Source organism: Gymnodraco acuticeps, unplaced genomic scaffold (genome assembly GCF_902827175.1).
Source record: "Gymnodraco acuticeps unplaced genomic scaffold, fGymAcu1.1, whole genome shotgun sequence".
NCBI lineage: Eukaryota > Metazoa > Chordata > Actinopteri > Perciformes > Bathydraconidae > Gymnodraco > Gymnodraco acuticeps.
This window is the reverse complement of record NW_022991950.1, coordinates 163,762-178,257: the sequence shown is the minus strand read 5'-3', so window position 1 is coordinate 178,257 and position 14,496 is coordinate 163,762. Positions and strand designations below refer to the sequence as shown.

The window sequence follows — 14,496 nt, the reverse complement described above, 5'->3', positions numbered from 1 at the left end:
TGTTCACATAGTTTATCCCTTGTTTAAAAAAATCTGATGGAATACTTCAATGTTAAATTAAAAATAATAACATAAATAAAATACGTTTAAGTGTTTATGGTTTTAGGTGTGATGACATGATAACATGATATGATAACATTTCTAATTGGTTAATCAATTCGAAGGGACTGCTTACCTTAAACATTGCTGACATGCTTGGCTTTACACACTTTTACTCTTCTGTCGATACAATTTACCTACCTTCTGCTGTGTTTGGTTTTCTCAGTCAGAGGAAGTGGTGAGTGTGTTTCCTGCTCCCCCCTCCAGAATCAGTCAGAGAGAGAGAGAGAGAGAGAGAGAGAAGAGAGAGAGAGAGGAGGGGAAAGCAGAGCTCAATCGAAAGAAGGTTAGCCAGCAGCGAGTTAAGAAAATGGCGATCATGCAGGACGAATGCCTACCCTCGTAGATGCTGCAAAAAGCGTTGAAATTCTTTTAGCCTTACAGCCGGCTTTCCTTTCCACTCGGTTGCACTTTATACTTCAATGAGGTAAGGTTCTTTTGACGATGTTTCCTTGACCAGACGACCTCATTTTTCTTTGTGGCGAGCAAATGTACGCAGAGTGCCCTGAGCAGGGAGACCGGGGACTGGTGGTTGATCTGCCGCTGTTGTTTGGTTAGCCATGACTGGGCTAAGCTACGTAGCTAGCCTCCTGTGCAGTTAGCATAGCTGGCCTCCTGTTCGGGTTGCATTGCAGCTTGGAAACTTAAATGGTAGGCACATCCGCTGATACGCCAGGATAAGTGTTTGTTTGCCTGTCGTCTGGGACAAACAGACCGTTGTATTTGTGGGCAGGTTAGCTTCATGCTAATGCTAACGCTAACTAGTACGAGCGTTGGTTAACCTTAGCTCGCCGGTTGTGCGCACATATCTGTCAAAGAGAGAACATATGTATTTCGTTCGATACTAACGTGTCTACAAATGGGTTCATAAGTAACCTAATATTGCTTATGGGTTTAATGTAACATTGCGTTTATTAGAATATCATAATTGCGCTACATTGGGGGGGAAAGGGTACGTTAACTAGCCGCTTCGTAACGTTAGCTCTTGTAGCTAGCATTAGCAGTCATGCTAATTTGACGACGCAGGTTGCCCGTTGGTGAAAGTGACGGATTTAACCGCTGTTTGGTGACTTGCATACGAGGCACCGTTACTCAAATATCACAATACATTTAACAGTTGGCGGTAAATGATAACATTAAATACAATTTATGATACAATTGTAAAGCTGCAGAGTTGTGTTTCGTGTTTAACACCCTCTATCGGCAGAAACACAGAGCAGCTGGTTAGTCAACACCAGACCTCCGCTCTGCTAGTTTTGCAGTCACCTAACTTTTTACACCAGCTTGACGACGTTGCAAAAACAACTAAAGCACTTAATAATTTAATTGCATCGACTGTAATTAGATGCCATGTTGATGCATTGTTGGTCTTGGCTGAGCTGGAAAAACACCAGCTCGAGAGAAGCCATGTTGGTTAAGCTGCAAGTCAGGCAACAGCTGAGATAATGGCCGATCAGCACCCGGTAACTCTGACCCACAAACACTCACTTTATCTGTAATTTTCATCAGAGGTGGAAGAAGTACTCAGATTATGAAGTAAAAGTAACAATGCTGCAGTGTAAAAAGGCTCGGGTACAAGTAAAAGTCCTGCATTCAAAATAAGTATTAGCATAAAAATACTTTAAAGTATGCGTTATGCAAAATGGCCATTTCAAGCACCATATCATTTACATTATATTGTTCTATTTGAATTACTTTATACGCTACTGGGTAGCTTAACCTATAATAACAATGTGTTGATTTATATTTTGTATCGATAACCTAGTAACTAAATATGTAAAATAAATGTAGTGGAGTAACGGGTACAATATTTGCCTAGAAAATGTAGTGAAGTAAAAAGTAGCATAATGTAAAAACACTCAAGTAAAGTACAAGTGCATACATTTTTTACTTAAGTATAGTATTTGCATAAATGTGCTTTGTTACATTTCACCACTGAAATACCAACACACACAATATTCACCTTGTGGAGCCTGAGCTAAAGGGGACTTTGGTTGTGCATTACTCTGTTATGCAGTTCAGCCTGCATTTCCACATCAACAAGTTGAAATACTTTCAATACAGTACTGACGAGTCTCTGTTTGTGTGTACTTGTCCTTGCATACTTTGTGAGTGAGGTGCATTGCGCTACATTTAGGTCATCTAAAAGGAAGAGGAATATAAAACTCAGTTGTTTAACCTGACCTCAGTCACCTGAGATATGATAAAGGAGGTAACCATGTGTTTTCTGTTGTTAAACCTTTATATTTGCTAATGAAAAACGACAGTAAATCTCGCCTGTAATGCAACTGCCTTCCCTGTTTAACTGAATGGCCAGGTCCTTCCTGCCTACAGCAGTCAGACTGTATAAAATATGCAAGTCTACTCATGTTACTGTACTTTTGCTGTTGTAATGCCGTATTCCCATCAATAATTAATCTGTGACATTTTAATAGAGTCCAGTTTACTATGCCAGGTTTAGCATCTGTTTGGGTAAGCGCCTAAAATGATATGTAGTAGTTTTTATTTTTTTACAACGTGTTGTTTAATCACAGTACACCAATACAAGTGTGAGGTGCCCACATGCAAACTATCTTTTATTTGTTAACGTGTGTGTGTTCAGGTAAATCTTGATTTATAGCTGAAAGATTAACCTTCAAATCTTTGTCTTTCAGAGATTCGGAATTGAAAGCTGTTGCCACCAAAGAAGCTAAAGCATCATTACAGGTGAGTGTCAATCTTCACATTGATGTGTTCATTTATTTATATCACCTTTTGGAGCAGCTTTGCTTTATATGATGGCATGCTCTCTGTGTGTTGGGATACTAAAGGTGTGTGTGTGCGTATGTACGTGTTTGTGAGGGGGACAGGGGATGGGCAGCTGCTGCTTATGCAAGCACATGCAGTTCCGTTTGAATTGAATTGGAGGGTCTAGGTTAGTCTAGGCCGCATTGTGCTGAGTAAGCTTTGCTGTTTTAAAATTGCTAAATGAGAAGCCGGAGTCCTGATGTTTTGTGTGCGGAGAGGTGTTTGTGCAGCTCATTGTGTCCATACAGTGAGTTGCAGGCACACAATAGAGCCGTGGACCACAACTAGTTCAGCAACCCGCTTCAGGGGCTGCGTCTAATCTGTTTTTAGATCCTGAATCTGTTTATATTCTATAGAGTTTTTACATTTGTGTACCTAAGAGCAAGTGCAACAACTCACCTTCTTTACCTCTCCAAAGTGTATGTTGTTGTTGCCTGCATTCAGGATGTTGTCCAAAGGAGAAAGGTTCAAATGTCAACGGTTTTGTTTTTAATGTTGGTTTAGTCCAGTTCCTGGTACGTCATCTGCAATGTATTTGTTGTGGTTCAAGGTGAGGGAATTGCGTTGTACGGTTTTTTAGTAGGCTCATTTTTTCCGATGTGGTTTTTGTTCACAATTCAAGTTTAATATGCAGTTCTATTGCATTTTCTGACGGACAGTGGTACATTATTTAACGTTTAATAAATCATTTATAAAACAAAATCACTTTCCACTCTAACATTTCTAAGTTTCCCGCAATCAAACACTTTTTCCAATAGCGGTTTATTATACACCCAAATCTCAACAGAAACTCTCAGTTTTGTTCCATAAATAACCGGCTGCCGTTGCAATTTTTAGCTTTTGGAAAGTGGTTTCACTTTCATGTTTGAAAGGCGTCCTGTTCCAACGTTTACAAATATAATTAGCTGGATGCTTTATAAAAGCAAACCACAGTATCTTAAAGTAGCATTTGTTGCAGCAGTGGGGATTACTTACCTCGTGGCAAAAACTGAATAACTGTTTGACGTATTCAGAAGCCCTAAAGGTATACATAAGCAAAGCTCAACGGTGACTCAGTTTCGTGACACAGACTCACCATCTAGCTTGCTCGCAGATACTTGCAGATCCAGTTTATTGCTTGAGGTCAATTAGTAATCATAACAATGAAAACCTTTCTGGTTTGAGAGCGATGTGCTGTGAGGCTTCACTTTTCACTTTGGCTCTCCAAATTACCGCCTGCTCACCATGTTTTCATTCTTGTCTATAAATATCACAACTGGTTTATGTCACGCTGAAAGCTAAAGCAATGTATAAAATGACTCTGCTGAAATAGCCGACTTGAGATGTGTTTGGAATTTAATACTGCAGTGCTATAGATTCCTGAGGCGTTGCAACATTGCTACTTTGGTTGAAGATCAGGTAGTTGACCTTTGCCCCTCGGATCAGTAAAGCCACACCTGCAGAGGGTCATGAGACAGTAACAGGCGGAAGAACAGGAGTGCTTGTAACTGTTGACTTTTGCAGGCTCAGACAAGATGTAGTACTCCCAAAATGTAGTTTAGCAAGCCTTTACTGATGATGGTGGTAAATGGTGGGTTTGGCTTTGGGGATTGAATCTGTCAGATTCAGGAACAGCCAACTTGATTTATTCATGACCGTCACACCATTTAAGAATAAAATAAGATGGAACACAAATTCTTTTTTTTAAGTAAGAAGTTTTAATAAGACTGTTAATATATTGATATAAACATAACTTGACTTAAATTTCAATTTTATAATTTAGTATTTAAAGGTGGGGTAGGTAAGTTTGAGAAAGCAGCTCGAGTGCACTAGAATTTGAAAATACACAACCGGAGAAAATCTGCCACTTCCTCACAGAGCCCCTCCTCCAACACACACGAACGCGCACATGACCAATGAGGGCACGAGATCAGTTTGTGCCCCGATGGAAGGCTGACAGGCAGGTAGGCCATCCAGTTACTTTAGCCGGGCCGGCTAAAATGATTGGTCGTGCTTTTTACAGCGCTACGGCTTCCACAGACGATATTTTTTTTTAATGGATTTTTTGTCAAAGCACTTCAGATATTCATTGCTATCGGGATGTTAAGAGCATTCCATGGAATATAACAAAAAGTGTATCTCGAGCCGGTTTCTCAAACTTACCTACCCTACCTTTAAGCTCTAAAATATTCTGAACAGTTTGTTATTATAGTATATACTAGGGATGCACGATATTGGTTTTTTGAAACCGATACCGATAACTTCCTGCGTCTCAAGACCGATACCGATAACCGATAATAATATAATATATATTAAATGTACCTGTAGTTTTTGCACACCTGGTGGTAAAAAAAAGACTAGTAGTGAGCCAATGACATGAGCATTACTACTATGAACAAAACAAAGCCAAGAACAGTTTGGACTCTCGTCAAGCGCCATCATTTCTATGATGAAGTTAGAGATCGTTTTAGCCCTGGGGTCGTCTCTGGCAAACTTCTTGCCTTTTTCAAAAGCCTCGTCGATCGGTAAAAGCCCCGGTGCCTTTGCAGCTGGCTTTGGATTCGCCGCTAGTTTAGCAGCGCAGGCGTCTTCGTACGCTTTTAATACACCATCGTAGCGATGGCGATGTTTCAGGTGACTAATCAGGTTGGAAGTATTATAGCTCGTTGCCTTTTTCCCTCCTCGTGGAACTTCTGCATTTGTTAATACAAATAGCAAGCGAACTATCTAACTCTCAAACTTTGAAATAGTCCCATACTACCGGCGACATGTTTGTTTACTGTCCTGGCTTCACGGCCGCACACCATTTACGTCACAGCCAGGCATGAGTTAGGGAGCGCTGGATTTGTGAAGAACTCCCCTCTTCCTAAACCACTAATACCACAGTACTGGCAAAACGGGAGGAGCCGAGTGAAAAACAAGCGCCCCTCATCCCAATCCACCCACACCGCAGTATTCTTTTCTTTTTTTTACCCAAAAAATATATTGTATATTATCGGGGCTATTAATACTGTTATCGGGTTTACCGGGATGACGTCATAATTCCTAATATCGGACCGATAATTATCGTGCACCACTAGTATATACACTTTATGCAGTCACCTACTTTAAAATTAACTTTATATTTTCCTCCTTATAAACCATTATAAATTCTCTTTATACAATTTTCAATTGAAGTTTTATTTTCTTATATGTATTCTTTTCACACTTGCCTAACCGTCCTTTGCTAGCAGTCAAGTTAAAAGGCTTCTTTTTTTTAAAGCCAGTAATATCATTTTGCCTTTCTGGAGTTACCATGATTTGTGAGTATGAATGCAGCCAGGCTGGACATGTCACATATTGCAACGTGAGCCCCGCAAAGCCCTCGCTGTTGGGCTATTTAAGATTTGAGAGACTTATTGTCATTCACTAATTGACTGATGGTTTTCCTGAACCGAGCCTCTGGAGTTCAGCCTCCGTGAGAACATGCTCATTCAAATGAATGCTAATGATGTGGTGATATAAATGTAAATTAGCCACGCGACTACCCTCTGGCTTTTGTTTTGCCGGAACAGACGAACTCCAGTGAGTGTTTTTGTGGATGCACATGTCAATCTGTGTGTGTTTATGTCTGGGGTGTCTGAAAACGACTGCCTCCAAAAGGCTACGAATGCAATCAATACACCGTCTCTTGCATGACTCACTTCAGGGAGTTCAAAACACTCCCACAGGGTCTCAGCATGCAGGAGTCTAAAGCTTGTTGATCTCTACCTCTTCACAAACCCAAATATAGCTTTACCTGACAGCCCTCGGGAAAAAAGGTTCACAGGAGAGGCAAGTGGGTGGCATCAAAATCTGTGCTACACTGAATCTCACAAGACATTGGAAAGAAGTAGCTTTTACTGAATGTAGCCGACACTCTAAAGCTAATCGACAAAGAGAGAAATGCTCTTTTTAAACTATTTTCCCTGACCTTTCATCCGTCTGCTGCTTTGTATCCCTCTCAGCCCGCCTCTCTGCGTTAGATGGAAAAACCCAAAAGTAGGTTCTTAATAGTGGAATCAGGTCTCCACGGTGTTATTTTATCTACTTTAAACTAGGGCTGCTCAATTAATCCTATTTTAATCGCAATTACGATTTTGGCTTGCAACGATTATGAAAACATCGAAATAAAACGATTATTTTGTATTGGTTTTTCAGTTGAATTATACTTAAAGTTCTGTGTAATCAACTGTTTTCATTTTTCAATAAATGAATGTTTTCAAAGTAACGTATTTTTAACAATCGTGATATTGGCCAAAAATAATCGAGATTATGATTTTTGCCATAATCGAGCAGCCCTACTTTAAACACAACAAAGACCATATTTAGAGATAGGATATTTTTGGAAAGCGACCGTATCATCAGTCTGGTGATTTTGTACGTAGTGTTAAAAATGGCTGCCGTATTCCATGTTAAATTAGGTCAACACAATAAAAGTTACTTTTTAAAGATGGATTAGTTTTGTCTATTGGTCAACAGTACAGTACCATTCAAGGCAGCTACTAACACATATTTTTGTTTTTATAAAATGCATGTTTCATAATCGATTATAATGTTAAAATCTTATTTTCCCGCAGTTTTGTAGATGCTAAACTGACTGAATAATGTTTGTCTAACTATTTCAGAATCAGAAATCCTTTATTTGTCCAGCCACGAGGACAAATACGGCATTACAACAGCAAAAGTACAGTAACATGAGTAGACTTGCATATTTTATACAGTCTGACTGCTGTAGGCAGGAAGGACCTGGCCATTCAGTTAAACAGGGAAGGCAGTTGCATTACAGGCGAGATTTACTGTCGTTTTTCATTAGCAAATATAAAAGGTTTAACAACAGAAAACACATGGTTACCACCTTTATCATATCTCAGGTGACTGAGGTCAGGTTAAACAACTGAGTTTTATATTCCTCTTCCTTTTAGATGACCTAAAACGCTTACATAAAAAAGTATTTGGTTATATAATTCTGCTTTTATTGGCTAATATGCAATTACTATTAGATGTTGGATAAGCCGTTGGGCATTCTTCTTCTCTTTTTATTAGTTTCTTGTACCACCTGTCAATAGAAGAAAAAAATAAATCAAACACGCAATTACCTCTTCTCTCTCTTTCTTTCCCTCCCCCTGTTCTCACTGCCTTGATCTTCTTTATCCCTTTTGCTTTTCGGTGACTCTTGGTGCCCCTTGGTGCCCCCCCACCTCAGTCAGCTGTAGCTGTCGGGGGATGGGCAATTGTCGGACCATTCATAAACAGATGCTTTCGTAGAGTGTGTATGTGTGCACTCCAGGAGGGCCCCCACCATGCGCTGCTGTTGTTGTTGAACCCAGAACCATCTGCTGGAGCACTTGATGGTTGGAGAAAGGAGAGAGGGGGGGGGGGAAGTGTGGGAACTGAGGGGGGAGGGTGGTGGTAAAAGTAAGGATGCAACTGGATTTGCATCTATAGTTGGATCATAACGAATGAGGCAGACTGGTAAATTAACTTGTTGACCAGATGGAGTGGTGCAGAGATGCTGTAGGCGGACTCTGAAGTTTGCACCGCAAGAGCCGCGTTCACACCAAGTACTTTGCTGTACTTAGTTCCCAGCACTTAGGATCGCGTTCACACCGGAATAAGTTCCCTGAGGGTGGATTAGGCAAATGAAGCCGCTGACGTCACTTCTTCTTCTTCTGCTTTGGGTTTACTGGCAGGGCGCAAACCACTTCCCGGCGTATACTGCCGCCCGAAGTCCCCGGAGTTAGGATGAAGCTGCTGGGAGTCCCAACAGCTTCTACTGAAGCCTTCTGAGTTTTATTTTGTGTTGTTAGTCTCTCTCCGTTGGTGCGCTGTGCTAATGCTAATAATGCTAATGCGAGGATAATAAAATGGCGGCTCTACAAAACATTTCAGAGTTTTACGGGGCGTGGTTTGCAATTGCCCAGCCAATCAGAACTGTGGTCCTTTTCAGCTCTCAGCAGGCGCTAAAAATGGGGTGAAAAGTTCCCGGCACTTAGTTATTTTTTTGGTGTGAACGCGACATCAGGGGTACTAACGGAACTAAATGTGAAAAGTACGGGTGAAAAGTACTCGGTGTGAACGCGGCTAAGGACTCCCAATGGGATTTTGGAATATAGCAAAAAATAAGATCTTTGACAAACACTTGTTTATGTTACTCTCAGGTTTTGGTCAGCAGGATCATCTCCACATATTGACACCATTTATATGATTTTTGAAGCATAACTGCAATCGCCAGGAATAAAAAGCTAACGTTAGGCTATAAACAAACTACATCACAGTCCAGTCACCACGCTAAGCTAAAGGGGGCTAATGTTCTCACGTGAGGACATTTAGCTGTGTCATTTAGTCACTTGTCAACAACCTCCCTTTTTACAATTACAAATGATTTCTTATTTCAGGAATCCAAGCAAAACCGCGTACAAAATGTTCAGTATGAGTCGATGGAAATGGAAAGGCTGGTCTCCTGCTTTTAGGACTCATTCTTCCGCTTATTAGCTTAGGGAATTGTAAGCCCCGATGTGTAGTTGTTTCTTTTTATTTGACTTATGCGCCTTTGACAGCAACCGCATACCTATGTTCTTTTTCAGACACCTTAGTCCTCAGCTTATCAGTGTCCCCAACTGGTTCCCAAACACGTTCACGGTCTTTTGGTTACACATGGCTTTAGCATCAGCTCTGATCACGGCTGCGCTCAGCTGTGCTGTTTGTAAGATGTATGGATTTGTTCCTAGGACGATGCATTTAGATCCACATCACTGACTGTAAGTGTCCTGTTAAGTGATTTCCAATCGTTTTTCCCCTGGCTTTATGATACATTTGCCATTAGATTTAACTGGTGGTAATGAGTTGATGCATTCTATAGGGGATGCCATTTTCACATGTCCCCTTTTAAAAGGATAGGAAACATCTTTGCTAATGAAGATAATACTCGGAACATTTAAACCTTTCATTTTAAAGCAGAATCCTATATCATGATGTTGTTGTTGGCTGCTATAGCAACACTGTTTCAATATTGAATATGAGCCACTGTGCAATTATATAACTGAACTAGATGACTACATATTTAATGGCGCAGCCGTGGTGTCCGTGAGCCGGTTCAGCGTCTCCGTACATCTCTCTGTTTATAGTTTAGGTAAGTGTGGTGCTGTAATCCCATTATCGGATTAGCAGCAGCTTTCTCCTGCAGGCTAAATGGCACACCCGCTGCGACCGGCGCAGATACACTTTACACCCGCCGAGGGAGAAGCCACAGTCTGATTACAAACTAATACCACACTAAATGGAGGTCATTTTTTATGGCAGCCAAAAGTAAAGTACAATATTTTATATATTGAGGCTTGGTGTTTTGTCACCAGGCCTTATATCAGCAAAAGCATGCTCTTTTCTCTGCATGATACGGCTCACCTCACTTTTGGTACTCTATTCCTTTTTCCCCTATTCTATTGGCTGTAGTGACGCTGCTTGAAATGGTGTCACATTGGAGACCAAACAGGAAGTGTATGGCCAAGTTTGTAGTAAAATGCAATGCTTTTGACGTTTCTTGTCTATTTAAAAGTGCAATAAATGTGTTACCATGCTCATTGACTCATCAGTGGTCAGCAGTGTTTTAACGTTTGCTCTTAGTGTTGGCTCAGCTCCCTTTGAACCTGAGTTCAAATGGTATTTCAAAATAAAAGTACCAGGTGCTATTAAAAGAATAGGGAGTTAGGGAGAGCTTTGGCGAACCATGCAGTAGAAACACCAGAGACTGGAAATATAAATAGATGATTTAACCAATGTTTGTTTTTATTAGATTAGTTGTTAAATATATTTTGGTTTAATCCGATATGATTTGATACAAAAATGTCCGCTAATCCAAGCTGAATGTCTTCAAGTTGAAGTGATCATTGTTTTTGTGCTTCATAAACGACAAATGCCTCTGTTTTTATAAATAAACAAATAAATGCCTAGATCGGTCAGTCATGGTATTTCTTACCTGTTCACAGGGAACATACCCATAGAGGGAAGAACAGTGGATGGAAGAGAGAGAGAGACGGAGATTGTGACGAGGACGGAGGATAAGAAGATCAAGGACTGGTCAAAAGGTGAGAGTTCAGGGCTTCTCAGGCGCTGTGTGTGTGTGTGTTCTAGTGCGTGAAAGTAGATCACGTAGTTATTGTCTGGGAGGATTCGTAGTCTTATAATCCGCTCTTTTCAGGACGGCAACTTCCTTTCAACTTTGTATCTAAATTGAGCAATCTGCTTCTAAAACTCAAAAGTCTGGTACTCCGTTTTCATTAGGCCCTTTTCTCTAAACACCACATGCAAGTCTGCCCACGAAGCAAGGCGGGTATTAATATTGCACGTCTTCAGAACTTTCTCTTGGTAAAGATATTTTCACGACCATCCGTGCTGCAGTTTTCTGTAGAGACACATTTCTGGCAACACATGATACAATTTGGCTCCGTATAAAACTCCCAAAAGACTTCCAAAAACTGCTTGGCTCAAGACGTAAACTCGTATTTTTATTTATTTTGACTGCTTATTCATTGCAGCCAAGAGACCTTGACATGTTTCAAAATATTTAAATGTTTATTTTTCCAATACTTTTTCTTCCTTGCATGGTCCCGTCTCTTGTTGTTCCCGAAGTGCCGTGTGCTTTTCTCTTACGATGCTGCTGGTGTGCTTTGCCATGTGACCTAATGGTGTTTTCCATTCGATTTGTAGTTTCCATTGAGTCCGGTTTGTACTAGACTACTAATGTTACAGCTGCAAGTACTAGGGTAGTGTAGGTAGGAACTCTGATAGCGTCTATCTCTGACCTTGAACGTGTCTTTATGTTGCTCTCTCTCGTTTTTGTTTTCACTCCTCCGCCCTCGTCCTGCTGTGTCTATAGTCTCACCCTCTTACTGTATTGTTGGATTACAAACAGAGAAGTAGTTCAGAGTTTAAGTCGCAGTAGTACCAAACTGTGAACTGGCACAGACATTTATCATCGCGAAGGCTCCTCCCCCCCTCCTCACAAGTGTTATCATTGTACCTCTGAAAGACTCAGTGTCTGTACTCAACAGTGTCTTTACTATAGCTGCAGTCTATATGCTGATTTGCTCCCAGTTGTCAGCAGCTCTTGAGCATACATATGTTTGATTGTCTTTCTATTGTAGCTTTTCAAATGTGAGGTTTTTCTTTGGCTAATTATATTTGACTGAATTTGAGACTGTGAAATAAGTTTCCATATTGGAGAGGATGATGACTTTATTAAACATTATTCACATGAACATATACCACACAAAAACAATTATATTTGTTTTTGTGTTGTACAAAGTGTACCGTTTGTAGGCAAGGAGCCCAATAGTTTATTCAGATATTTTTACATATTTTTCAATGACCAAATATGACTGCGATTTGGGAATGGCACTAGTCCATATATTACAATCCATTTTCAAAGAAATTCATTGTGCAGCCCTATTATTAAACAAAGCATGCTCTACTCCTACAAAATGCCATCCACTCATTGCTACACCAGCAACTAGAAAGGCACCAACCTACACTCCTATTATAATTGATTTCAACCCTTGCCTGCCTGGTGGCAACCTGGGTGTGGGTGGGACTGTGAAGTCAAATGGATGACTGAATAATGGAGACACCAGGGAATGAGTCACACGCAACACCCGGAGCTTGTGCCTTTTGCGTACATGGCTCTTGGTTTGTTGTGTGTGGTTGCTCCTCTAAAACCCCTCCCAAAGAACCCTGGAAGAGGCTGTGTGACTTATCTGCAGCCACACACAAATTCGATAAAAGTTTCTCACACACGCTGGGAATGTAATCTCATTGACTACATGTTTTGAAAATGATGCGATTTATGTACCTTTAAATCCTTATTGATCGAAGTTGAAGCAGGAAACTCTTTGCTTCCGAGTTCCCTTTACGCTTAACTATTGATTCAAAAGAGGGTTTTGCATATTTCAGAGAGACACTTGGCATGTGCTTCTGTGGCTGCTGTCATCCTGCTCGGACAAGCCCGGTGGAATTGGGAGTGTTTAGGAATGTTGTCATAACAACAGGGTATTCCCTTAAGAAAGCTCTTTCACTGGTTCAGTGCAGCTCACACTATATATTCTGGATGGGTTACCACAACAACTCCACCAGACTTTATCTTTAATATTGCACTGTGTATTGATATGATGGTGTTTCCAGGACAGAAGCAGCAATGTAAACCCTGAAACTTAAACATGTAGGAGGAATGTTTGACAATGTGCTTTTGTCAGAGCAGATATTTAAACACAGTGCTATGGAGGTGGAGGAAGACAAATCACTTTTATGCCAACACTTGCTGTAAAGCCAATCTGTTTATACTCTGATACAGCCCACTCTTTCATTTCGTTTGTTGCTGAGAGCCGGATGTGTTTTACCGGCATGCAAATGGTGTTAAAAATACGTCATCTTTTGGCAACAAAGCACCGTGCCTCAAATAGATTTTGCAGTTGCATGGCAGCAGAAGCACACGGGGAAAATGCCGTCAGCTTAAAGCAATGTTCAGTAGACGGGAGGGTGTTTTTTGGATGTCAGGTCAAACAGCTTTTTTTGGCATGCATTGTTTGTCCATTAGCTCACCCTCGCTGTGTATGTAGGTAAGTGTTTGGCGTCACTTTCTAAACAATACAGATCAGGCAAAACAAGCTACCTATGAACTCAAAACGTATCTCGATTTGAATCCAACATAAAACAGTTTGTACCTTTTTGAATGTTCTTAGTCAACCTGTTTTTAGTGGTACAGAAAGTTCCCTCAGTACTAAAGTATCTCAAATAGCTAGCCGAAAACCTATAAAACACCTATTTTCTTTGGTTTCCATCAGCCTTTCATGTCGATTCAGATTTTTTTTAGATCCACCTCTGTTATACTCCTACTCTCGGTCAGTTTATGTAACAGGTGAGGTGGAAAACAAGGCCAAAAACGTTTATCGGTTCATTCTATGGATCATTTCCGCTCTCCAGCTCATAGGCCAGGAGCACACATTCTACTGGGTGCATGTGCTGACTGCAGGAAGTTGACCTCTTTCCTTTTTATACACGTTAGAAGCTGCAGCTGCATTCCTCACATCAACCTCAGCGACAGGCTTTCTCTCCTCGTCCCTCCCTTTTTCACATTCCTCTCTTCTCACATTTACATTTGTTGCTTTTTTGCCATTAGCTTATTCACGTTTCCTCTTTCTCTCTCCCCCGTTAGACACACTCTCTGTTTGTGTCATGTCCCCGTATTCCCTCTCCTCCCCCCTCCTCTCTCAACCCGCTCTGTCTGTAAGATGATAGCAGCAGTCGGGCCGCTGCCAACTCCAGGGGCCCTCACGAAAGCTGTTCTCAGATGGGAACACGGGGGGGGGACGAGGAACAAACTGTACTCTGTACCGGGCAAAGAACACGCCTATACTCAGTCGGGTTAAGCCGCATTTGCATACATTAATAATGGTGTTGTAATCGAGGTTCATCGGTCATTTTGCACCACAGAAATGCGTAAAAATGCAAGCCAGCTCTTGTAAACAATACTTTGTAGACGTAGGCTTGTATTTTGATTAATGGAAATGTTTGATTGCAGTCTGAAAAGTGACTATTTGTACCACCGTTAAGTGCATGATG

General features: G+C 40.9%; 1 protein-coding gene across 1 annotated transcript in view; it reads left to right on the top strand.

Annotated features, from left to right (window-relative positions):
- Positions 1–316: 316 nt before the first annotated feature.
- Positions 317–14,496, top strand: part of LOC117535945 (trinucleotide repeat-containing gene 6A protein-like) — a 47,148-nt gene continuing 32,968 nt past the window's right edge. The window contains 3 exon segments of the mRNA XM_034200623.1: positions 317–526; positions 2,754–2,805; positions 10,869–10,967. The gene's annotated coding sequence lies outside the window, so the exon portion shown is untranslated.